The sequence below is a fragment of the Puma concolor genome, chromosome A1, assembly GCF_028749965.1.
Source record: "Puma concolor isolate L17-30 chromosome A1, mPumCon1.1.hap2, whole genome shotgun sequence".
In the NCBI taxonomy this organism is placed as follows: domain Eukaryota; kingdom Metazoa; phylum Chordata; class Mammalia; order Carnivora; family Felidae; genus Puma; species Puma concolor.
This window is the reverse complement of record NC_141667.1, coordinates 106,103,329-106,127,721: the sequence shown is the minus strand read 5'-3', so window position 1 is coordinate 106,127,721 and position 24,393 is coordinate 106,103,329. Positions and strand designations below refer to the sequence as shown.

General features: G+C 42.6%; 1 protein-coding gene across 10 annotated transcripts in view; it reads left to right on the top strand.

The window, feature by feature from the left end:
- LOC147584351 (uncharacterized) overlaps window positions 1-24,393 on the top strand; it is a 477,282-nt gene that overhangs the window by 332,164 nt on the left and 120,725 nt on the right. For all 10 annotated transcript variants that reach the window (XR_015248644.1, XR_015248641.1, XR_015248642.1 and 7 more), the window contains one exon: window positions 16,637-16,722. The gene's annotated coding sequence lies outside the window, so the exon portion shown is untranslated. The remainder of the gene's footprint in view (window positions 1-16,636; window positions 16,723-24,393) is intronic.

Genomic DNA, 24,393 nt, shown 5'->3' with positions numbered 1-24,393 from the left:
CTTAACTGACTGAGCCACCCAGGTGCCTCTATACCCAAATTAATTTAAAACATGTTTATGCAAAAATTTTTACCTGTATGTTCATATCAGCATTGTTTAGAATAGCCAAAAAATTTTAGAAACAATCCAAATGTTCATTGGCTGATGAATGAAGAAACAAATTGTGGAATATCCATACAATGGGATGTCATTGAAGGAATAAAAGGGAGTAAGTACTGATACATGCCACAACATGGATGACCCTGAAAACATGCTCAGTGAAAGAAGACAGACACAAAAGTCCACATATTGTATGATTCAACTTATAAGAAATATCCACAATAGGGAAATCTATATGATAAAAAGTAGACTAGTGGTTTGGGGGTCCTGGAAGGAAGGGAGGAATGAACAGTGAATGCTAATGGGCATAAGGTTTGTTTAGTTGGTTGGTTTTTTTGTTTGTTTGTTTGTTTGTTTGTTTGTTTGTTTTTTTAACTGATGAAAATGTTCTGGAGTTAGACACTTGTGATACAACCTTGCAAATGTGCTTAAAGACCACTGAACTATATACTGAAAAGGGTAAATTTTGTGGCATATGAATTAGATCTCAAATTTTAAAAAGGCTGTATATCATGTGATTCCATTTATACAACATTCTGGAAGAAATAAAACCATAATAATAGAAATCCAGTCCCACGGCCTAGGGGTTGGAGGAGGGCATTAGCTAAAAAGGGGTAGGGAGAGACTCTGGGATGATGGCAAGTTTTATATTGATATATTGATTGTGGTGTTAGTTATACAACCATACAGATTGGCAGACCCATAAGACTGTACACTTAATATGACTCAAATTTAGTGTAACTTATAGTTCAGTAAACCTTACCAAAACAAAGAGTGAGAAACACAATGAATAAGAATGAGAGATCATCTGAATCATATATCACAGATGAACTTTACTTTGGATCATATTTTTGGAAGCAGCTTTGCCCAGTAGAAACAACAGGAGCTTAAGCTTCCCTCAGTCCTAAGTTTATCTCATAGGACTGATCCTTTTAGATCTGTGTTTTTGGCAAGATTCTTTTTTTTTTTTTAATATAATTTATTGTCAGATCGGTTTCCATACAACACCCAGTGCTCATCCCAACAAGTGCCCTCCTCAATGCCCATCAACCACTTTCCCCTCTCCCTCACCCCCCATTAACCCTCAGTTTGTTCTCAGTATTTAAGAGTCTCTTATGGTTTGCCTCCCTCCCTCTCTGTAACTTTTTTTCCCCCTTTCCCTCCCCCATGATCCTCTGTTAAGTTTCTCAGGATCCACACATGAGTGAAAACATATGGTATCTTTCTCTGCCTAACTTATTTCACGTAGCATAATCCCCTCCAGTTCCATCCACATTGCTGCAAATGGCCAGAATTCATTCTTTCTCATTGCCAAGTAGTATTCCATCTCTTTGAGCTTCAGTTTCTTTATCTGTAAATTGCAAGAGAAAGAGACAAGAAGAGAGACTAATGGTTATTAGTTAACTACTACATACGGAGACTAATCTTAATATTTTAAGTTTTTGTTTGTTTTTGAGAGAGACAGCAAGTGGGGGGGGGGGCAGAGAGAGAGGGAGGCAGAATTCCAAGCAGGCTCTGTGCTGTCAGCACAGCACCAGTTGCCAGTCTTGAACTCACCAACCCTGAGATCATGATCTGAGCCGAAATCAAGAATCGTGATGGATTAAATGGGTGACGGACATTAAGGAGGGCACTTTTCGGGATGAACACTGGGTGTCTTATGTAAGAGATGAATCACGAGGTTCTACTTCTGAAGGCAAGACTACACTGTATGTTAACTAACTTGAGAATTAAAAAAAAAAAGTTAAAAATTTAAAACAGTAATAAAAAAAAAGAGTGGAATGCTTAACTGACTGAGCCACCCAGGCGGCCCCTAAGCTGAACATGTTAAAACAATATTGTAATGTTGGGGCGCCTGGGTGGCTCAGTTGGTTGAGCATCCGACTTCGGCTCAGGTCACAATCTCAGGGTCGGTGAGTTCGAGCCCCGCGTCGGGCTCTGGGCTGATGGCTCAGAGCCTGGAGCCTGCTTCCAGTTCTGTGTGTCTCTCTCTCTGTCTGCCCCTCCCCTGTTCATGCTCTGTCTCTCTCTGTCTCAAAAATAAATAAGAATAAATAAATAAATAAATAAATAAATAAATAAACAATATTTTAATGCTAAAAAAATGTTTATTTAGGGCAGAACAGTCATAAAAATGTATAAGGTTAAAAAATGCTTGAATAGTTAATAAATATACTCTACCAGAACATTTGAAAGCATCATACAAAAACAGCTGACTCAGAAGACCCTGTTTGAGGGTGGAGAATAGTTTAATGACAAAAGTGTGGTGGCCAGAGAATCATTTATCTGATGGAAAGATGACCGATGCTGGGCTGTGCTGGGGATTGGGGTGGGGGGGTGGGTGGAAAGGGGTGGACTGTGAATAGGTAAGTAGCCTAATATATGCCGATTTTCTGTTTCAGGGCAGCCCAGGTCATGCAGGTCAAATGTATAGCAATGTAACGCTGAGTATCTAGCCTACTATCTTGAGCTGAGCTCAATTAGCAGCGGCCTGATGGAGTTGGCACATCCACCATCTGCCTCTTTGGGTTTGCGAGCTGAGTTGCCTTAGAGCAGCCTGGGTTAGCTCCCCAAACTCACAGGGAACCCTGTTCTTCTCGGCACTAGGTGACAGCCTGGGAAGGTTTCTCCTCTGTGCAGAAAAGGGGAAAGCCAGGATTTGGTTCAGCAGCAACCGGTTGAAATTTGGTCTGAAAAACCTTTTGCTCTCTTCTCCCGTCATTGAAGTGACCTTGAGTTTCACAGGCCCCTCTGTTCCCTCTTCCTTCCTGAAATCAAAGCCATGGCTCTGGCCCTCTTTAACACCTTTTGTCTGCCACACGGTTTTGCACTTTGTGAATATACTGTCCTGTACCTTTTGTATCTGATTCTCTTTTTCCCAGGCTCATTTTGTCTGGTAGATGAAATGTATATTCCTGAGGGCACAGGGATGTCCTCATGTACCTGTGTTATCTTTGTAAGCACCTGGGATATCAGGTTTAAACCAACTCCTTATGAACGGACCAGATTTGCTTGAACTCTTAAATCATCTAGTCTCAACCCTCAGATAATTGTCCCTTTAGCTCTTAGCAGGGCCCAAGTTCTTTTTCATACTATTTTTGTTGAGATAAAACCACATACAGAAAGAGATAGGGGGTCTTTAGCCAGCTACAAGCTCTCTTAGCCTCAGTTTCCCACTATAAAATGGGCTAGAGTTTTTTTCTAGATTCCTGTAGAAAAGTAGCGATAATATAGTGCAGCACCACATAGTATCTACTCAATAAATGTGTGTAGTGTTGCTTGCCATTTCCTCTTTTAGAGATAACCATTCATGAACAGCTGTAAACAAAAATAGCATGGGGAAAGTAAGTGGGAAAAGGAAGATTCCTCTTCTATGAAAGTGTCGCCATGAAAATTTTGCAGGATGACTGTGGGGGAAGAAGCCCTATCCACAAACGCTGAGAAAGAAGAACCCCTGATGGAGTCTGTCACACGGTATTTGAGGGATGTCTGTAGAGTGGGATGTGGAAGGAGACAGATTCTCCTATCTGTGCACTGGAACCTCTCAGTTTGTTTGGCATTTCTTTGTAAGGAAATCAAGTATTCCCTCTAAATAAATTACAGCATTTCGGAAGCTACTGATTAAAGATTTGTACTTGTGAAATTACTTTAAAAGCACAAGTTTTCAGACTTCTCCTTGCTTCACGCATTACTTAATTTTCTAGTTGCAAGTTGGCAACTTGCCCTTTGGAGCAAGAACAGGTGCTTTGGGGAAGTGGGGAGGATTCAGAATTAATGGCATGCAGATCTATTCTGTGTCTGAAAACAGGCTAGGTATCTAAAGCCTTTCTCTGTGTCTGTGTCATTTAAGTGCTGGAATCATAAAACACAGGATGAGACAGAACAGTTGTGCGATTGTTTTAACATCCTAAAAGAGGATTTCAGGGTACCATAAGCTGCTAATCATTTTCAGGAGGCAGGTGCAATTACTTTTCCACTTCCATCCCTTTTTATCATTTGAGAGCACTTACAGATTATTCACTGATTTCCATGGCAGAGGATTTTGGTGAAAAAGAAATATTCCATCAGAAAATAGCAGTTAAACATTGTTCAGGGTGTCTGTATTTAGAAAGAAAATAAGAAAGACAATTAAAAAATGACAACTTCTCAAATTTAAAAAATCTCAAGCAGTTCTCGTTAAGTTTTAAATGATCATTTTATTTCACTTTACTGAGACGCTGGGTTACTAAGACCCGTGACTGAGACTCCATCCAGTTTTTCTCCAAGGAAATCACATGCTTTACTCCTCCACGTGAATCCCAGTTATCTTGAACCTTGGTTATCATTGCCTCGTTTTTATCTGCTCCCCGTTCATTGTCTCTGTCTCTGTCTTCCTGGGTTTTAACTCCCTGGTACCGAAGGTTAGGCCTTCATGTCCAACTGTAAACTAAGTTGGAAGCACAACTCTGAGACAGCTTTAGGGCTTCAGAAAGAGTATTATTTTATGGTTTTGCAGAAGGCACTTTCATGAGCGCAAGTTAGCAGCTTCTCATGGAATTTCCTAGAGGTCAACCCTGCCACTTTCCCATCTACCATCAGTAACTACTTTAGCTTTGACATTTTGAAGAATGTAAAATGTATCATTGTGGGTCACCTGGGTGGCGCTTAGTTGGTTGAGGGTCCGAGTTCGGCTCAGGTCATGATCTCACAGTTCGTGAGTTCGAGCCCTGCGTCGGGCTCTGTGCTGTTAGCCTGTCAGTGCAGAGCCTACCTCAGATCCTCTGTCCCCCTCTTTTTGCCCCTCCCCTGCTTCTGCTCTCTCCCAAATAAATAAATATTTAAAACATAAATAAATAAAAAGTATCACTGTTTAAATTGTAACAGGCTGTGGAAATGCATTTTCTTGTGTTCCCAGCATTGTGGCTAAGGCCCAAAGTAGACATTAAAACCACCAAGAAGCCAATTTACAAGGTCTGGAGGGCAGCCAGCATGGACAGCTGTCCTCCTGAGTCTGAAAGGCTTATCAGGGGGTCCCAGAATCAGCTCTGTTACTCCAGCCGCTCTTCCCTCTCTGCACCTGATCGTTATGGCAAGAGGACTGGGTCGTCACATTTACAAAGCCTAGTCTTCTTGGAGAGAAGCTCTCTTTTACTTTCACACCGGGGTAGTAAGATGGGAGCTTCAGCTTCCCTGAAGCCAGTGCGGCAAGGTCACCCAAGAATCACCCGTTCAACTGGGAATGCTGCCATTTCATAACCCTGTTAGGCAATGGGGTAGCAGAAGACAACTGGAGAGTAACCATGGAGCCAGGAGAAGAGGCAGAGACCGAGAAGCCTGTACTCCAACCACCCAGTGTGGCGAGAATGTGTGAGCTGTTTTTAGACCAAGCACACCAACAAAAGATAGTATGCTGGAGTCCCACCAAAGAGGGCAGTGTGAGAGGCCAGAGAGGATCACCAGTGGACGGTGGACCCCCCCCAGTTGGGGGCTGAAGGAAGGGTTAATGAGAAAGGTTAAGTCACAGTTGAATCTTCTCACCAGAAACCAGACATTGAGGAGACCCCTCTGTTTCCTTGAGGAACATACATGCTTGGTTTGGGAGACAGGCAGCAGCCATGGACAGACACCTTGTGAAGACACTGCTGATTGGTCAGTACCGGCAAGAGAGGCAGCAGGAATCTTCCCACAAGAGGACTTCAGCTCTCCCAGAGCAGTCCCCTAGGGAAAACCGCCTCCTGTTTTTCCTCTCCTGGCCCCTAGACTTAATGGAAAGAGCTGGGGAGAGGAAGCAGAAGTGTGTTAACAGAATAGTTTGTTTCTCATGGCCCAGACAAGCCTGGCCAGTGCTAGCCGGGAGGAAGAATGCACCCCTTCAATGAGCTTGACACTTTAGTTTTAAGAGGAAAGGAGTGAATATTATATGCAAGAAAGCATTCATTCATTGCATGAGTATTTATTGATCACATACTATATGCTAATACTGCTCTGGGTGTATAGAAGGATTAGTAAACAAAATAAAAGCTTCAGAGGAGACTGGCACAGTCTAATACTGAAAATGATAGGAAAACTAAAAAACCTGGAAAAGATAGCCTAAAAGGAACCACCAACTAGTGGGGAAAGAGACAACAAAGTACATTTGATGGATCGTTGTTTGAAAAAAAATCAAAGCCATCTCATGGTTCCATCCCAAGGAGTAGAGACTGTACAAAATGCTGTTTGCCTATTTTACCTATTTGACATCTGCATTTAATGGACACAGGGTGGATGCCAGAGGGAATGAGGTTCGGAACGGAAGAAGACTGGCAGCAAGGACAAAGTAGAGAATGAGGCAGTCGAGGAAGCAAGAAAGCTAGGATCACTTCTCATTTTTTTTGTTAGCCTAACCTTGCAGTCATTGCTGAGAAACCAGATTAGCTGTTAGAGCTTGAAGAAGCACATCCTTGCCATCCAGCCTTCATGCCACAGTAGCATCATGAGGACCACCTGCATGCAGGATGCTAACCGTGAGGGAGGCAAATGTAAAGGAGGTGTGGATCCTGTCCCGAGAGAGCCTAGCAGCGAAAGAAGATCTACACATCAATTATAATTGCGTTATCACATATTTGCATAATGCTTCATAATTTACAAGTGTTTTCACACGTTTGATTTTAGAACATCGCTCTCGGGTGGGCCACTCTTTTTTTTAGACGAGCAAATTCAAGTTCAGCAAGGTTATGTAAGTTGACCAAGATGCATAGCTAGCAAGTAGATGTCAAACCACATCTTTGAGTTACAGGTATTATTTCCATGACATCTCACTTCATTCTCAGATTCATAAAAAACAGTGTGTGGTAGGTCATAAATATACAATATTGTCCTAGAGAGTGTCGGGAAACTTTTTCACTGAAGTCCAGATAGGAAGTATTTCAGACGTTGTAGGCCAGAGTCTCTGTTACAACTACTCCTAGCTTAGTGTGGAAGAAGTTGTAGACAGCACATCAAGGAATGGGTGTAGCTGTGTGCCAGCGATATGTTATATATAAAAACAGGTAGTGGTTCAAATTTGTCCTGTAGTTTATCTGTCTCTGCTCTAGAGGGTGATATGAAGACCGGCCCATCTCTCCTTGGCACCGGTGTACTTGTAAATATTTAATAAGTAGATCTCTGGGGGAGGTAGACCTGATTTATAATGTTTGCCCATCTCTGTGTTGTAAATACTCCCTGCATGGCTCATTTCAAGCTGCCAGCATGAAGCTACTGCATGATGAATTGGGAAGAGACATATATAAGCCAGCCTCAGCACATCATTGCCTGAGAATGTCTCTGAAGACTTCTGGGCTTTGGGTAGGACATCAAAGTGGGTAGGTCATCAGGTGAAGACAGAGTACAGATGGAGGAGAACAAGAGGAACATCGTAAGAACAGGCAAGTGTCAAGCAGGATCTGAAAATGATGGCCATTTCATTTGGGCTGAAGCACAGGTTAGGAGTAAGGGGTAAAGGCAGGTGGATGATTGGCCCCACCAGTTCTAGAGTGCTCACATGCTTGAGTGCCAGCCAAAGAGCTTGGACTTGTTGAGTGGGCCCCTGTGGTCTCTGAAGCTTTGTAACCTGAGGACAGTCATGGTCAGAGCTGTATTTTATAAAAGATGTCTGTAGCAGTGGTCTGAAATGAGCACCAGAGAAATTGGAGGAAGGGAGGCCTATTAAAAGAAAGAACCATCACTGAGGTTCAAAACAGGTCAGATAGAAGAGATAGCTTAAAACAGTCAACCAGTTTGGTGAGCAAAGTAGGAGAAAGTAGAATAATTTCCTACCCAGAGTAGTGCAGGGTCTGGTATATTCTTTGTCCTGCTTTCTCTCTTGCCTCCAGCCCTTTCTTATTCCTGTTCTGCATAGATTTGCAATAGTCCAGTGCATCTCAAATTTGAGAAGGCATCAGAATCACCTGGAAGCCTTGTTAAAGGAGGGCTTTGTGATTTGAACCCGCATCTTCTGAATTCCAAGTGTTGTTAGTTCCATGACATCTCACTGCATCCTACTCTTTATGAAAATCAATGTGTGGTAGTGGGTTTTAAGTAGAAGAACACTGGGCTATGGAGCAGGGGCCCCACCCCTAGAGTTTCTGCTTCAGTAAGTCTGGGGTGAGACCTGAAAATGTGCATTTATAACAAGTTCCTGGTGCTGTTGAAACTGCTGTCTCTGTAACTGCACTTTGAGAACCACTGTCGTGGAAAATACTCTGACTCTTTGAATATACACATTACTCAGTCACCTCTAACCCAAGTATGAGATTATTATTCACTCCTTACACTTGTCAGACTGCCCAGTTTTTCCTCATCGTAATAAATCGCATCACATCTCACCAATTTTTTTTGGCAAGAAGCCTCAAAGTCTTCTTTTTCCCTTCTCCTTTATTCCCCTCCCCTATCTCGTTGAATCATGAAGCTCTTGCTTCTGTTTACTAAGTGTGTCTTCAGTTTATATACTGTGTTGCCACCTTAGTTCAGACACCAGCATCTGATGTTTCATAGGGACCTTCTGGATAGAGCCCTACATGCCTACATGTCCTTCTCTAATGTTCTCCACACTGTGGGCAAGGTGATTTTATAAAACACAACTCCTCAGTATAAAGAACTTGTTTTCACTTGCCTTGGTATAAAGCCCCAAATCTGTAACATGGTCTACAAAGCTCTGGGTGACCTGCATGGCCTGTTTCTCCACACTCGCTTCAGAGCACATCCCCTACACTCCCATCACAGTGATAGCCCGTCACCTTTGGAGCCTGTCATTCTTTCTTTGGAAGCTGGGCCTTTGGCATGCAACCTAGAACACTATTTATTTTTCTTCACCTTTTGTTTGTACAACCCCTGGCTGTTCTTCAAATCTGCTTGGGGGTCCTTCCTTAACAAAGGGTTGATTTACCCACTAGATGAGGTTAAATAGACTCACTTTACTTGTCTGTGGCAACTATACTTCACTTCCTGATATCCTTGTCAAAATAAAATTACTTCTCTGAGTGTATGGATTCCCAACTAGAGTCCAAGGTATCTGGAGAGAGAAACCATTTGTCTTGTACATCACCTTATCCCTAGTACTTAGCGCTATGCCCACTGCATAACAGAACTCCAGATTTGAGGAATGCAGTCCTTCCTTACTTCCTTGCTTCCTCTCTTTATCTTCGTTCCCTCTCTTGAATTAACATTAGTAGTTTCTTACCCAACATTCATTTCCCAGCCTTATTTGCTAACAGAGCCTTGATTTGTTCAAGTCATTATCTAAAATGTGGCCAGACATGATGAGACACCCCCCCTTTGGAGAAATTCATTGAGGAGAAAGTTCTTTTATTTTCAGTCTTTGATGTGGGATTAAAAACAAAGCAAACAGCAACTAAAATAAAAGAGTTAAAAGGAACAATACTATTGACTCTGATATGAAAGAAACTCACCCATTCATCCATCTACTCATCCAACAGGGACCGCCTCATGTGAAGCAGTGTTTTAGGCATTGGATACTAGTGTTGAGAAAAAAAAATAGGATCCTTTCCCTTATAACAAGTAGGAATTGCCCGTGTGTGTGTGTGTGTGTGTATTGAGAGTGGGCACTGGTATTCCAGACAGAGGGAGAACTGTGTGTAAAAACCTGGAATTGAGAGTCTTCATGATTTGTTGGAAGAACTGAAAACTCTTCACCTTGGTCAGAGCAGAAAATGAAGTGGGAAATGGTGAGACATGTGGCTTAAAAAGTGCATAGAGGAAAATCATGAGGGATTTTTTTGGCCATATTAAAGGGATTTATCCTAAGAACAATGGGAAATTTTGGAAGGATTTGAACCAAGTCAAGGAATTGTACGTAATATCCAGGTGGATCCTGTTAGAGATTAACCTGAAGGATGAGAGAGGAAACAGTGAAAATAGAGGAAATTATGGAAGATCATTCGTCCAGTTGTCCTTAAAGTTTTTTCACCATGGAACACAGGAAAAAATGATTTTTTTTCTTTTTTGTAAGTATTTTGAGAGAGAGAGGGAGAGAGTGCATGCACCTATGCACTCGAGCAAGGGAGGGGCAGAGAGAGAGGGAGAGAGAATCCCAAGCAGGCTGCACACTGTCAGCACGGAGCTCAAGCTCACAAACCATCAGATCATGACCTGAACTGAAACCAAGAGTTGGACACTTAACCAACTGAACTACCCAGGTGCCCCCCCCCAAAAGTGATGTTTTTCTACATATGGTTTAAACTGGAGGGAATTTGAAGCCTCCAATTAGGTCTCCAGCTGTTGGAGGGGACAGGCTTGAGGATAGGTTCTAGTAGACCAGTAGTTTGTTCAACTGACTGAAGAGTATCCAGTATCTAGGCCTTTCTGCACACCTGTAAGCCATTTTCTGCACATCTGTTGGAAAGCCTCTCTCTCTTAAGACCACAATGTGAAATACAAGTAATCTCAAAGACTAGGAGGTGATTTGGCTGATCTGCCACCAATTGCTTTTCAACTTCCTCCTACCTTTCTCTCTCTGCCTGGTCCGTTCCTTGTGGCTTCTAGATGACTCAAGGCTTCCAGATACTTGTGACTTTTACATCACTTTCTCTACCTCGTTTCAACTCTACACAGCCAAACCTCCAGGTACATTCCTTCAGAGCTCTACGTCAAGAAGATGACAGTGGGTACAACAGTGATAAAGCCAATTAGTTCAGTCACACTAATGTGTAAGACAATACAGTCTTACCCCACCAGAATACCAACACACAGGTGTCAAGAAGGTCATTAACGGGAGATTATACCGGTGGGATTTTCTGACAGGAACACACTGAAACAATTGAGGTGAAAAATAGAGAGGAATTGGGAGGAAGTAGCAAGGATACCCACAGAGCCCCTGACTAAACCTTGCTGATAGCATAGTAATTTGCCAGGTGGATTATGGTGGTGCTTAATTTGCATAAAAAAGGAGCTAGGCCTTGTAGAAGAGCGCGGTGTCTCCAGGCTGTACCTCCATATTAAACAACACTTTGTAGTCAGAGCATTTGCTTCATCAAAAGCCTTCCTGGAGAGCTTTAACAAGCATTTAGTAATTAAATTTCAAAATATCCCTATGAAGCAGGCAGCGCACTATTTTTCTGCCTTGTTCAGAAGGAAACCTACTGAGATAGGAAGAGGTCAAAAGACTTGTGACAGAGGATGTCACCAGAAGGCTGGCTTCTTCATCTCTGGGTTTCACACACATCTGATGGGAGGTGATGATTCAGTTCGGTAAATGCCTCCATGAAAGTCAATAATGTGTCTGAAAAGACTAAGGACATCAGTTGGGTGAGCAGACTGATGTTTCACTAATTCTGTACACCAGTGAATCTCTGACTTCAGTGACATTAGATCCATCACTAGCCGCCTGCAAAGTTTTTACATAGCCAGGGCCCTGATATGTGGACAATCTCAGTCAATTTGCCTGACTCGGACCAGGCATTTTCTCCCCTGGAGCTCCATTTCATTTCTTGGAGATATTTTCCTCCATAAAAGCAGACAGCAGAACTTCCCTCGACCAGAATCACTAAGAGAGGGGTGTTTTTAGTCTTCTCCTCAACTTTCTCAGCACACGTTCCCCAACTTGTGCCATTGGCTTGATGAGCAATGTATAAGCTAAACAGCAGCATGTATGGCTTGTCCAGGGTCAGGGGAAGATTCCTAATCCTACTTTTATGTGTTACTGAGGTGGAGAAACTCTCTGTAGCTTTGCTACTGAAGGCGCCTCATGTGTGAAGAAAATTGTGCCCAGTACTCACTGCTACCAATCATGTTGTGGCAACGGGCTAGTGATGAGGGATTTGAAGGAGATAGCTCCTTATCTCCTTCACAAAGCAGTCTGTTTCCCTGAGCTTACACCTGGAAATGGCAAACTTACTATTCTTACCAGTATGATTCAGAAGCCAGGGTTTCTAGAATCTCCAGTTTGTTTAACTCTTGCCATCTCTATCCCATAGAACTTCCTTGAGAACACAGAGACTAAGCATACTTGTTCTCTGGGCCGGGTGACCACACTCCCCATTCCATGGCACGTGACAGGTCGTGATGGGGTTTTGAAGAGGCTTTGAGGACCCACCTTGTGGAAGGGGGTGCTCCCCTGTAGCCTTTTCCTGTGCAATTTTAAAAGCAGCTGTAGTAATTTACTATAAACTTCCCACAGGGCTTTTGAACCTCAGTAGTAGATTGCATGATTTTACAAGAGCAGGGATGTGTCGCCTCTGAAACCTACCTACCATAGCATATGTAATAGTGATGGGGATTTTGTGAGATTCATGTCTGCCTCTCCAGAAAGGCAGTGAATTGTTCTAACCAGGCCATATGACCTTGCTGCTTTGAGATTGCTTAAGAGGGAGCGAGGTTTTTCTAATGGGATTTAACTCCTTCTCCACCTTCTATAACTCATGCCTCGGTGTTTATACAGTTTTCTGCACACACACATTCCTCTTTCTCCCATGTGGACTCACCCCTTGGAGGTTTGAGGCCTCTGGAACATGGGAGCCCCTTCCTCACCTTGGTGCCTCCACCCAGTCTCTCTAACCCAGTGGTTGTCCACCAAGGGCGATTTTGGCCATATTCCTCAGAAGACGTTGGTAATGTCTGGAGACCTTTTGATTGTTGCACCTGCTACTAGCATCCAACAGGTAAGGGTCAGGGTAACACCCTGGTTAACACCCTGAACAGGACAGCTGCCCACACAAAGAATCATCTAGCCCAACATGCTCACAATGCTGAGGTTGAGAGACCATGGTGTGAGCAATGACCGCCTCCTTACTCTGTCCACAGTCTGTGATGTAGACTTTCTCGTGCTGTCCCCCACTTCTCCTGTTTCAGATGAGGTGATCCCCTACACCCCTCCCCACCTCATGAGCCCTTCTTTCTCAGGGCTCCATTCCTTTGTGCATACTCCTTTTTCTCTTGCATTCTTCATTGTTTCTTCTGTAATTCCTCCTTTCCTTTGTCTATAAATATGGAGCAGGTTTTCCTAACTTAGTAGGAATCCACAAAATAGGTAGTAGATGACGGATGACTCAAAAACCCTTCTCTAAACCCCCTGAAGTACACCCTCTTTCTTTTTTACTGCAAGATTTCTCATATGACTAGACACGCCTTCTTCCCTCTGTTCTTCCCCGTCCCTGTTTTTTATTCTGGATTCTTCTACCTCTGTCCTTTATAAGGCTTTAACTTCAATTTCAGGCTTCTCTGGATTCAGCATTGTTAACCACTCACTTTCTCATGAAGTTCTCTTCTTCCTTGTTTGCAGCACGTGCATTTACCTACATCTGAAGCCGCTCTGCTGTCTCTCTTTAATAATTGGTAATGGATGATACACTTGCAAAATTCAGAATTTTTTTAAACTGAATTTTCTTGCCACATGGTGTCAATAACACAACTCTCAGCATCTGATGTGTGAATAGTGAGTTGGCAACAGGTTTTGGGTAGCATTAAAAATCTCTTTCAACAACATCTCTGTAAATCACAAAATGCTGTCCCTGCCTTTGAGCCTCACTTTCTACAGCAAAATGGGGTGGTAAAAGCTTACCATGGTCACCTCTCCACCTTTTACAGCCACATCCCTTCTTCACATCTGATTGGCTCATATTATACTACCCATTCATTCATTACTATGACTTCAGCTTTCACTTTTTAAAAAATGTTTATTTATTTATTTTTGAGAGAGAGAGAGAGAGAGAAGAGGAGAGGAGGGGCAAAGAGAGAGACAGAGAATCCTAAGCAGGGTCCAAGCTGTCAGCACAGAGCCTGGCTCAGGGCTTGAATTCACGAACCATGAAATCATCACCTGAGCAGAAGTTGGACGTTTAACTGACTGAGACACCAGGTGCCCCTTTAGTTTTTACTTTTATATGGATGAATCCCATAACCAAATACCCAACTATAGAATTTCTAGAAATTGCCTGACCTAACAGACTTGTGGTGTGATCTTTGGATTTTTGCTGGCCTCTGTAGTAGGCATAGCCAGACGAGTCTACCCATTGGATGGGCTCCTGCTGAGGTATGAATGGCCCCTTCAGTTTTTTGGAGTGTTCTTCTAACATTCATGGTCCTGGATGCACTGTGGATTTTCTGTCTGCAGAGGCCTCTTCCGTCCTTCCCTGAACCCTCACCATTGTCTAGTTTCTCTCAGAGCATCTGCGTCTCCTCATGGAGCACACAGGGACTTCTGAGGCTCCTTCACATCCCACACAGAGTGTGGTCTGCTGAAATGCTCTTGCATCATTTTCCCTTCTGCTGCCTTCTCCAATATTGTCACTTCTGTGTTAGCTTTTTGTTGGTGCCAAACTGTAGGCTGGGGTTCCTCTAGGGGTTACACACGACTCTTCACTGTGACTAGGAAGGCCGGCCAGGAACTCCCAATGTCAATCATCTTCTCTTTCTTTTTTTTAAGTTTATATATTTATTTTGAGAGAGAGAGAGAAACAGAGCATGGAGCAGGGGAGGGGCGGGGAGAGAGAGAGAATCCCAAGCAGGTTCCATGCTGTCAGCACAGAACCCAAGGTGATCCCACAAATTGTGAGATCATAACCTGACCCAAAAGCAAGAGTCAGACACTTAACTGACTGAGCCACCTGGATGCCCCGGTCTTCTACTGTTTCTTAAGTTTCTTCCCCTACCTCCCTTTCACCCCTGAATCCCCAAAATTGAGGCACAGAGGAAGGATGGGAAGGAGGAAATCCAGTCATGCAGTTCCATTCCTAACTTTACTTTCTCCTTTTCCATACTGTTCCTCAGATAAAATAAAAACAAACCAAACTAAACTAAGCTTCCAGGATTTTCTTTTTGTGTCTCTTTGCCTTTCCTGACATGGAGTAAGTACAATAGCCTCCACACCGCCTGGGAGGTTGGTTTGGCCCAGGCTATTCTTGCCCTTGGTAATTGAACTCTCTTTTCTGAATGCCTATAACACTTTTAGCTTGTAACACTCACAGATGATGCATTGTTGTATTGTTAATTACATCATGTCCCATCTCCTACTTCCACAGCTTGGTTGCAAGACTTTCAAGGTCTCTGACCCTCGTGATATTATATAGTGAGATATCTGGCCCTTGTCCCAGTTGCTGGCACAGAACTCCTAAAATGCTTGAAGTTTTCTAAGTGCTAAGGGTGATGGGAGCACCTTTTGTTCTCAGGAACTATAGATTGAGTTAATCACCAATGACCAATAATTTAATCAGTCATGCCTACATAAGGAGACCTTTTTAAAAAACCCTAAATGATGAGATTTAGGAGCTTCCAGGTTGGTGAATACATTGAAGTGCTGGTGGATGGCACACCTCCATGCCTTGCCATATAAGTCTCTTCCATTTGGCTCTTCCTGAGTTGTACCTTTTACTAAAAACTGGTAAATGTTAGCAAAGTGTGTTCCTGCATTCTGTAAACCATTCTAGCAAACTCAATAATAATTGAACCTGAGGGAAGAGGTTGTGGGAAATCCCAATTTGTAACCATTCGGTTTGAAATATGGAAGTCCTGGGATTTGCACCTGGCATCCGAAGTAGGGGGACGATCTTGTTGGACTGAGCCCTTAACATGCGGAATCTGTGCTAACTCTGGATGGGTAGTGTCAGAATTTAATTGAAATGTTGGACACCCAGTTGGTGTCTGGAGAATCAGAGAATTGGTTGCTGTGAGGGGAAGAAAGAAGACCCTCTTGTTCAGTGTGAGAAGTGTAAAAATGAGTAAAATAGCTCACTGTCACATCTGTCTTTGCGTTCCCCAGGCCAAGGAGTATACTGTGTGTTTCAATAGTTTTGATAGATTCTCTCGTAGTGTCAAAGAAAATGCTTTGAATCAGTGGGGGCAAGTGGTCATATTGTGATTCATTTTGGGTTGAAACTCAAGGAAAAGGGTCAGAAACTACTAGTCAGATTCTCACATGGGGTTCCTTCCTCCTCTACTGATGGAGGTTGTTGCATTTCATTTAAATCCAGGTGCTTAGTTACTCACTAAGTGGAGGTCTTAATTCCTTTTTAATTCTTCAGTAAGTAAAGGTCATGGTATTTTTGGGTTCAGTTGGCTCATGCAGGATTCATGAGTAAGATATTGAACCTCTGTTTTATAAGTTCAGTACCCTGCAAATGTGGATTAGAAGGACCATATATGGGGAGATAGGAGACATCCTAACAATGTGTAAGTGACGAGTCCAAACCATGATTTTGAGTGAAACTCTCTCTGACATGGTAAGTTACACGTTGTTTAAAGACTATTATTGCCTTAGTTTATGACAAAACTGATTTTAAAAACTGTTGAAGCTGTTGGCTGATGATGTATTCCTTCCAGAGATGAAATTTACCCCCAGAGTGAATTGCAATATACACACAGTACCAGCCATTTGATGTATAGCTAGTGAACTTGCAGTAAGCTGGATGTCACTTGAAACCTCTTCCATGGGAACCACATGAGCTATCGATTGTTTACCTCTGCCATACCTCTAACAGATATTTCCTTGATTGCCCAAAGAGGAAGATGTGGAGATAAATAGTCCTGTCTGTTTACTGAGATATATAAAACTAATATTCTCTCTTTCCTTGTCCTTGCTTCTGCCATCCAGCTATATGTTCCTGTGAGGTCTCCCCAGCTAACTCACCAATAATTCCATGTATGGAAGGCAGAAAGATAAGGGTAACTGGATTTGGTGTAAGTAATTGCATTTCACTTTCTTCTCTGAGTCCCTCTCTATCAGTTGGATCCAAATGAATATAAAGTCTGTGAATTCATTAGAAACCCCACGTGGTGGCCATCTGTTAACAGATATAATGATTGGCTCACTCAGTGGTGTCAGTACGACCGTGGTCTCCAGAACAGCCACTTCGGTATCATCCAAGAGCTGGTTAGGAATTCAGAGTCTCAGGCCCCATTTCACACCGACTGAGTCATAAAGTCTTAGCCGTCAGTGTTGTAACAAACTCTGTGGGCAATTCTGATTCACACTAACATTTGAGGACTCCTGCTCTACATCTATGCTACTCAAAGTGTCATCAGCAGAAGCATTGACATCACCCGACGACTTGTACAACTGCAGAATCTTGGACCCCAAGTCAGACCAATGGAATCCAATTCTGCATTTTTATAAAATACCCAGAATGTTCATATGTACAGTGAAGCTTGAGAAACCATGCCCGGTGTCTGGTTCAACACTGCACATTGGAATCACCTGTGGTGTTTTTGTAACCAAACCAAAAACAAAACATAGGAAGCCCCAGAGATTTACATTTACTTGATATGAGGAACAGTCTGGGTATTTGGACTCTTAAAGCTCCCCACATTGTTCTCATATGCAGCAAAGTTTGAGAACCATGGCCTTATGTCATACTAGCGCCTGGGAAACCAAATATCGTATGTTTCAACTATTTTATGTTTTCAGATGACCTAACTTCCACCAAGTAATGGCATTTGAATATGATTTGGAAGGCATGTGTGAAGCAGAGTCGGACTCTGTGTTAGCATGCAGTTATTACGTTTTTCCTGTGGAAGCAGTTAAGGGACCCCACTGTTCATCTTTAATTTCCCAGACATCGAGAGGTGGGGGATCCATTTTCCTGGGGTGGAGCTGAGAAGAGAACAGTTGAATTAGAGCTTGCATTCAGAACAGAAGCTCCCTGATTTCCTGGATGCCTGGGGGTGGGGGGAGGGGATGGGGAATAGTTGTCCTGGTGAACAGCTTCGTCGGTGTCATTCCACAAGTCACTCATGCAAATGTCAGCTTGGAGCCCTTCTACCCACTTTGTGACCATGTATTTCCTTTTAAATCCTTTAACAGAATTCACCAGCTAGAGTGGTTTCATTATCTGCTGGTGAATTCTGACTGATCCATCCATGTAAGGTATATATTCATCGTTATGGCTGAATTGAGCCATGTTTTGTTTAACCTGAGCCCCTATCTTTCAATTTAAAAACTGGATTTTTGTCCATGAGGAAAAAAGAAGTTAATCCTGAGAAAACTACTCTACAGTCCAAACTTATGATCCTAGTTAAGAACAGCTCTCTTTCTCATTGTTATCCCCACCCTTCCTACCCATATGCATTCCTCCCAAGCTTGAGTGCTCAAGTCGTATTTGTGATGATCATAAATGATCATAACATCTTGTGTACTGACACTTGCCCCATCCATGTCTCAAAATCCCTTCCCATTTGGAAAGGCAAGAGTGATTCCTCTACTGCCTGGCCAATAAATAAGAAACGATTTTTTTTTTTTTTTCATTTCTTTCAGGAGTCAAAACCAAACAAGAGTTTTATCATATAAATTCATAGATTGCCTTATAGCTACCAAAGAAAGAAAGAGAACCAAATGTACTAAGAAACGCAATTTTGTTTTCACATCATATTTGTGATGACTACAGTTTTTTATATTAGGCATCTCTGATTTTTCAGGAGTATTTTCTACACACAAAGGGTTACAATTGCTTTTGGTGTTGGAAACTGATGGTCCAGCCAGGGGACAGATGGGAAGATTAAAAAGCAGGAAAAGGGGAGGGTGAAGAAGAGGAAGTGCCCAGCATGGCCAAAGCGGCCACAGATTCCCTGCACATGTAAGATTGAAGTTGCTTCGAGGTCCCTACCCCACGTTTTAAATATAATTTTGAATTTTCCAAGTGTTTTTAGACGTCTCCTTCTAGGTTGGTCTTTGGAAGATATTAAACCTTTCCCCAGAAGCTGTTGAGATGGCATCTCGTACAGAGGGATGAATGGCCATTCTCTATAGGATTTTTACACAGTGACTTTTATTCTAAGGAAGCAGAGTAGCCAGAGTCTCCATCCTCCGCAAGACCATCTTAAGTGCTTTTTGTAGATTATCTCGTTGCTTTTCCCAAAACGGGTTCTATTTAGCAGAGTAGGGGGGTCATGACATTTTTTTTTCTTTTTTAACTTGGGCTCTCCAACTAAGGAGGCTTCCTTCCTCATTACCTTTGATCTTTCTTTGAAAATCGTCTCAAAGAGTAGCCCCCAGTATACAGCAGCTTCACTCCCAGATGGTGCGGGGCTATGTACAGTTAGGCTTGCACTTTCAAGGGAGGTGGAAGGAGAGACCTGGCAGCCTAAACTAGACCAAGACAAATGTGATCTTTGTAAAGGCAGGAACATTAAAGATTATCTTCATATACAGTGAGCCGAACCTAAATCCCACATGGAGATTGATAGACTTAGAGACACAAGCTTTGTTTACACCCTCCTTCCTATTCAGTGTGTGTTTGTCATGTTTAATTTATTGCTGGTTTTATGCATTTTTCTTTCACTGGTTATGGAGGTTTGTGGCTTGCCTTTTAACTTTGCAAAAGTTTGGTACAATGGAAATTTAGAACACCAAAACATTTTCCAAACAATTGCAAAATGAACTATGTCCCCAACTAATTTGATTTGGAGGAAAGAAAGAACAAAGTCTTGTTAACAGAGAGCCCTAAAATATAATTACTCACACGTGCAAACATGTTTAAGTGTGGGTTCTCAGCGAATGCTTATCATGCAGCACTTTCTTGCTCTAACTGTTGCCCATTAAAAACCTCCTGTGCCATATGCAGGTGTGATTATACAGCCAACTGCCAATTCTCACTGGCTCAAGGATCCTTTTGAAAATGTCCAGATGGATATGAATGTCGGATTTGGCAGTTAAATTATAGAGCCCAATATATCTCTTCTAAGTACTAAGGCACTGAAGCAGAGTATCGATGTTTTCCCCCCACTCCTAACTAGATTTCAAAAGAACAGTTTGGTTTTTTAAGCTGGGAATTATATTTCCTCATTTCTTCTGAATCTCAGGATAAACTTTGTTATAGCTTTTATCACTTCTTCAGTCCACATATCTTAGGAACAACATCAAAAGCTTTTTTTTTTTTTTTTTTTTTGGTAAGCCAAAAGTCAGTCAGAAATTGGCTTTTGAGGTGACCTGGTGTATTTAAACAAGTGCAGAGAGAAGGGGGGAGTAAAGCAGTGGTATTATAGCTCCCCAGAGCCTGCCATCTGCCCTCCAGAGAAATGAAATGGTTTACGGGAGAAGGACATGAGAACAGAGTGACAGAAAGGCATCTCCTTGGTTCTTGATGCTATGAATCACAAATGCAAACATCTGTCACCCCCAGGACAACAAGGCTCAGCAGCAGGTTGTTATCAGCTGCTGTGGGAATGCGCCACAAATGTCGTCGTTACAATTTCTCCTTGCCCAGATTGGAAGTCCTCAGTGGTAGTCCAGAAACTCCGGGGAGTTGGTCATCTTTTCACATAATTTGTGTGACTGATGGGATGTGGGTTTGCTTCATCTAATGTGCTGTGCATCCCCAGAGCAGTGCTTAAGGTAGGATTGTTGAGTGGGGTGCTGTCCCATGATAGACCCAGCACAGCATATGTAGGGGACATGGCAAGAGGAGGCATGAGGAGTTTTAAAGAGCAAGGCATGGGGAGTGGGGAGAAGAAAGGACATGGTGCGTATTTTTTATGTTTATTTATTATTTGTGAGAGAGAGAAAGAGTGGGGAGGGGCAGAGAGGGGAAGACAGAGGATTCAAAGCAGGCTTTGCACTGTCAATGCAGAGTCCAGTGTGAGGCTCGAACTCAAGAACTGCGAGATCATGACCTAAGCTGATGTTGGACACTTAAGCGGCTAAGTCACCCAGGCACACCAGAAATGGTGTTTTTATACAGTGCCTGGCTCAGTCTAGGTATAGAGCAACTGCATGACAGCATTTGTATGGCAGGTTACAGCACATTGATGGCTTGAAGCACATTTGGGGTGCGGGTCTAGGGGTAAGCTGTCAAGAGGTCTAAGATTCCTATTGTCAACCAGCCAGATGACAGCCAAACTTCACGCTCACATATTTTATATTAGGAATATAGGTCGGAATAAATATTTTAGATAAAATATATAGGTAAAGTAGAATAAAATTGGGGAGTCATGTAACTTCATGTAACATTTAAAGTGCTTTTTTTTGAGGATTAAAATTTTTTTTAATTTTTATTTTTGAGAAGGAGAGAGAGAGAGAGTGAGCACGCATGAGTGGGGGAGGGGCAGAGAGGTGGGGGGAGACACAGAATCCAAAGCAGGCTCCAAGCTCTGAGCTGTCAGCACAGAGCCTGAACACGGGGCTCGAACTCACAAACCATGAGATCAGGACGTGAGCCGCAGTCGGACACTTAACCGACTGAGCCACCCAGGAGCCCCTAAAATACTTTTAAGTGTAAACAGTGAGGGTAGGCAGAGGAAGCAGGTAATAAACAAAATTAAAGCAGTGGCCTCACATTTTCTAGCCTGAGGGTACATTCCTTTCAGGCCAAGTCTCTCTGAACAACCTACCCCATCTACTCATTCCTTATGTAGATACAGCTTAAGGGTTTGTCCAAATTGCATACTTCACTTCGTTTGAACGTCACAGAAATGTATACTCATGACTCATAGACATCTCAAATGCAGCATGCCTCAATTTGAACTCCTGGTCCGGCCCTAAAACCTGTGTTCTGTCTCATTGATGGCAAGTCCAGCCCTCCCATGACTCAGGCTGAAAACCTCAGTGTCACCCTGATTCTTTACTTGCTCTCAACACCCTACATCCAATGGTTCCAAATATCCTCGTGCTTCTGCTTTCAAAATACTTTCCATCACTTCTGCTGTGGCTGCAGTGGGACTGAGCACATATCCCATCCTCTGTTTTTACTGTAATAGTCTCTTTCTGTTTTTACTGTAACAGTCTCCTTACCAGCACCTTTGTGATGAGCATTATTCAGTCAGAGGAAACTTGCAGACATAAATCGGATGGATCATCACTCCTTTACCCCAGACTTCCCAATGGCTTCCTATTTCATTCAGAGTAAAAGCCCACATCCTCATCAGGCCTCCAGAGTGCTAACAACCTGGCTGGTAACCTCATGCCTTACCTGCCTCCCCCTCGCACCCAACTCCTTGTTCTTTAAACACTCCAGACATGCTACCACCACCTTAGGGCCTTGCCCTGCTGTTCCCTCCACCTAGCACGCTCTCCCCACATGGCTGACTGCCTTGTTCTCCTACTTGATCTTTGCTCAGAAGTTACCTTCACCCCGCCCATTCCATTTATTGTAACCGAGCCTCTCCAGCCTCTGGAACAGCTTACTTGCTTTATTTCCTTGCCCCTAAATAATTTACACATTTAATCATACTCTACCATATAGTCATTTGCTATGTTCACAGTCTATCACCCCCAGTAGACTATAAGCACCATGAAGGCGGGTTTTTTTTCCCTTCTGGTTTGATCACTAATGTGCCCTAACTGCTTGGAACAGTGCTGGCACATAGTGGGTGCTCAATAAATATTTGTTGAATGAATGAATGAAGTCATCTCAGTCATAATGTTATCAGATCATACTTTATTTATTTAGTTAGTTAGTTAGTTATTTTTAAATGTTTATTTGTGAGAGAGAGGGAGCCTGAGCAGGGGAGTGGTAGTGGGAGCAAAGGATGTGAAGCGGGCTGTGCACTGACAGCAGCAAACCTGACGTGGGGCTCGGACTCATGAACTGTGAGATCGTGACCTGAGCCGAAGTTGGACACTCAACTGACTGAGCCACCCAGACAACCCCAGATTATACTCTTACGTTCCAGAAATATTTATAAGGAGTTTTCACCTTTGTGTGGCATTATATAAACCTGTGTGGCAGGCATTACCATAATCCCAATTTAAAGAGTGAGAACCAAAGGCAAGAGAACTGAAGAATCTAATTTAACACAACAAGGAAGTGCTAGAGCCAGAATGGAAACCTATGTCTCTCCTACTGCAGAACCCAGACTCCTCACTTCTGCTTACAATAGCAAGAAAACAGAAGACCTGGTTACAAAGTGGGCAAAAGATATGAACAGACACTTCACCAAAGAAGGTATATGGAGATAAACACATGAAAGAGATACTCAGCATCATTTGTTACTAGGGAAATGTCAATTAAAAACAAGACAGTATCAGTCCACACCTGTTAGAGTGACTAAACTTGAAAAGACTAACCATACGGAGTGTTGGTGAGGATGTGGAGAAACTGGAATCTCACACACTACTGGTGGGGATGTAAGATGTTGCAACTGCTTTGGAAAAGTTTAAGGGTTTCTTTAAAATTTAAACAAACGTGTCATTTGCTCAATCTTCTTAACTTCTCTGTGTCTCCGCAGGAGAAATGAAAGCATATGTCCTACAAAGATTTGGGCATGAGTGGTCATAGCCGCAAACTGGTTGGAAGTGACTGAAATTTTTACAGGTTTCAACTGATTTCACTCTTCTTATTTCCACCCCATTGTTTTCATTTCCCTCTTCTCTTTTTCCATGGTAAGGCTATTGCTTTACACACTCTAAATTCATTCTGTCACTGCTAGCTTCTTCCAGAAGATTGTTGAGTCTCCTTGCCTTCTTGCAGACATTAGAGGAATTGCCTTTTCACAGAGTCATGGCATATTCCTTGGGGATTCTCAGGAAGAAACAAAATGAACCGGATCCTTCTCATCGCGTGTGAGGACACGCCAAGGACAAGCCCTGTAGGTGTTTCCTTACTTTTCTTCCACCAAACTGCTGGACTTTAAGAAAGACAAGGTCTTGGTGAGAGGCTGTCTTTCTTGCATTTGCTGCTGCTGGTGGAAAGGGAGCCAACCTGTCACCCTTCTCTGGTCTCTGTTTTTAATGCCTCGTACCTTTATGTCACCAGTGGGTGAGGTGGTGTGAACAAGTAAGAGTTCGCAGTTTCTTCCACCAAGTCCCTCCAGAAAGTCTTTGCAGAGTTCTGTGTCTCAGCTATCTGAGTGGTTTGGGAATTAGCAAAAGAAGTTTTAAAAGAGGAACTGGCATTTAAAAGAAAAGCCATGCTAAAAAGGAAGACTAGGTCAGATTTTTACTTTAGGAACACACTTCTCTACCCCTTCCTATGTAGGCTGGGAACAAGCTAGCGGGTTCATACAGATGGTACCATATCACACTAAAGGAACACATCTTATATTTTTCGGGTCTGTTTTAATGTGAAAGCTATACAAAGAAACACAATGCCAATTTTGCATGTAAAATTCCACCGTTTTTTTTTTTTTTTTTAATTATCTGGCTGCTGATTTTTATTGTAGAGTTAAAGGTGAAAAGAAAAGATAATTTACAGTATTCTTTCATCACTTAAGGAGTCCAACAGTTATTATGTTTCTTAATGTGTCTTAAAAATAATAGCAGTTTTTCACGGCTCATCTTTCTCAGCTTGCGATGTGCCACATATGTGATATGCTTTGGAGGAAGCTGGGGTATTACTCTTGAATAGATGCATGTTTATGTGTTGGCCCTGCCAGTCAGTAGCTGGGTGGCATTGAGCCTTCTTCACAGATGTCATGCAC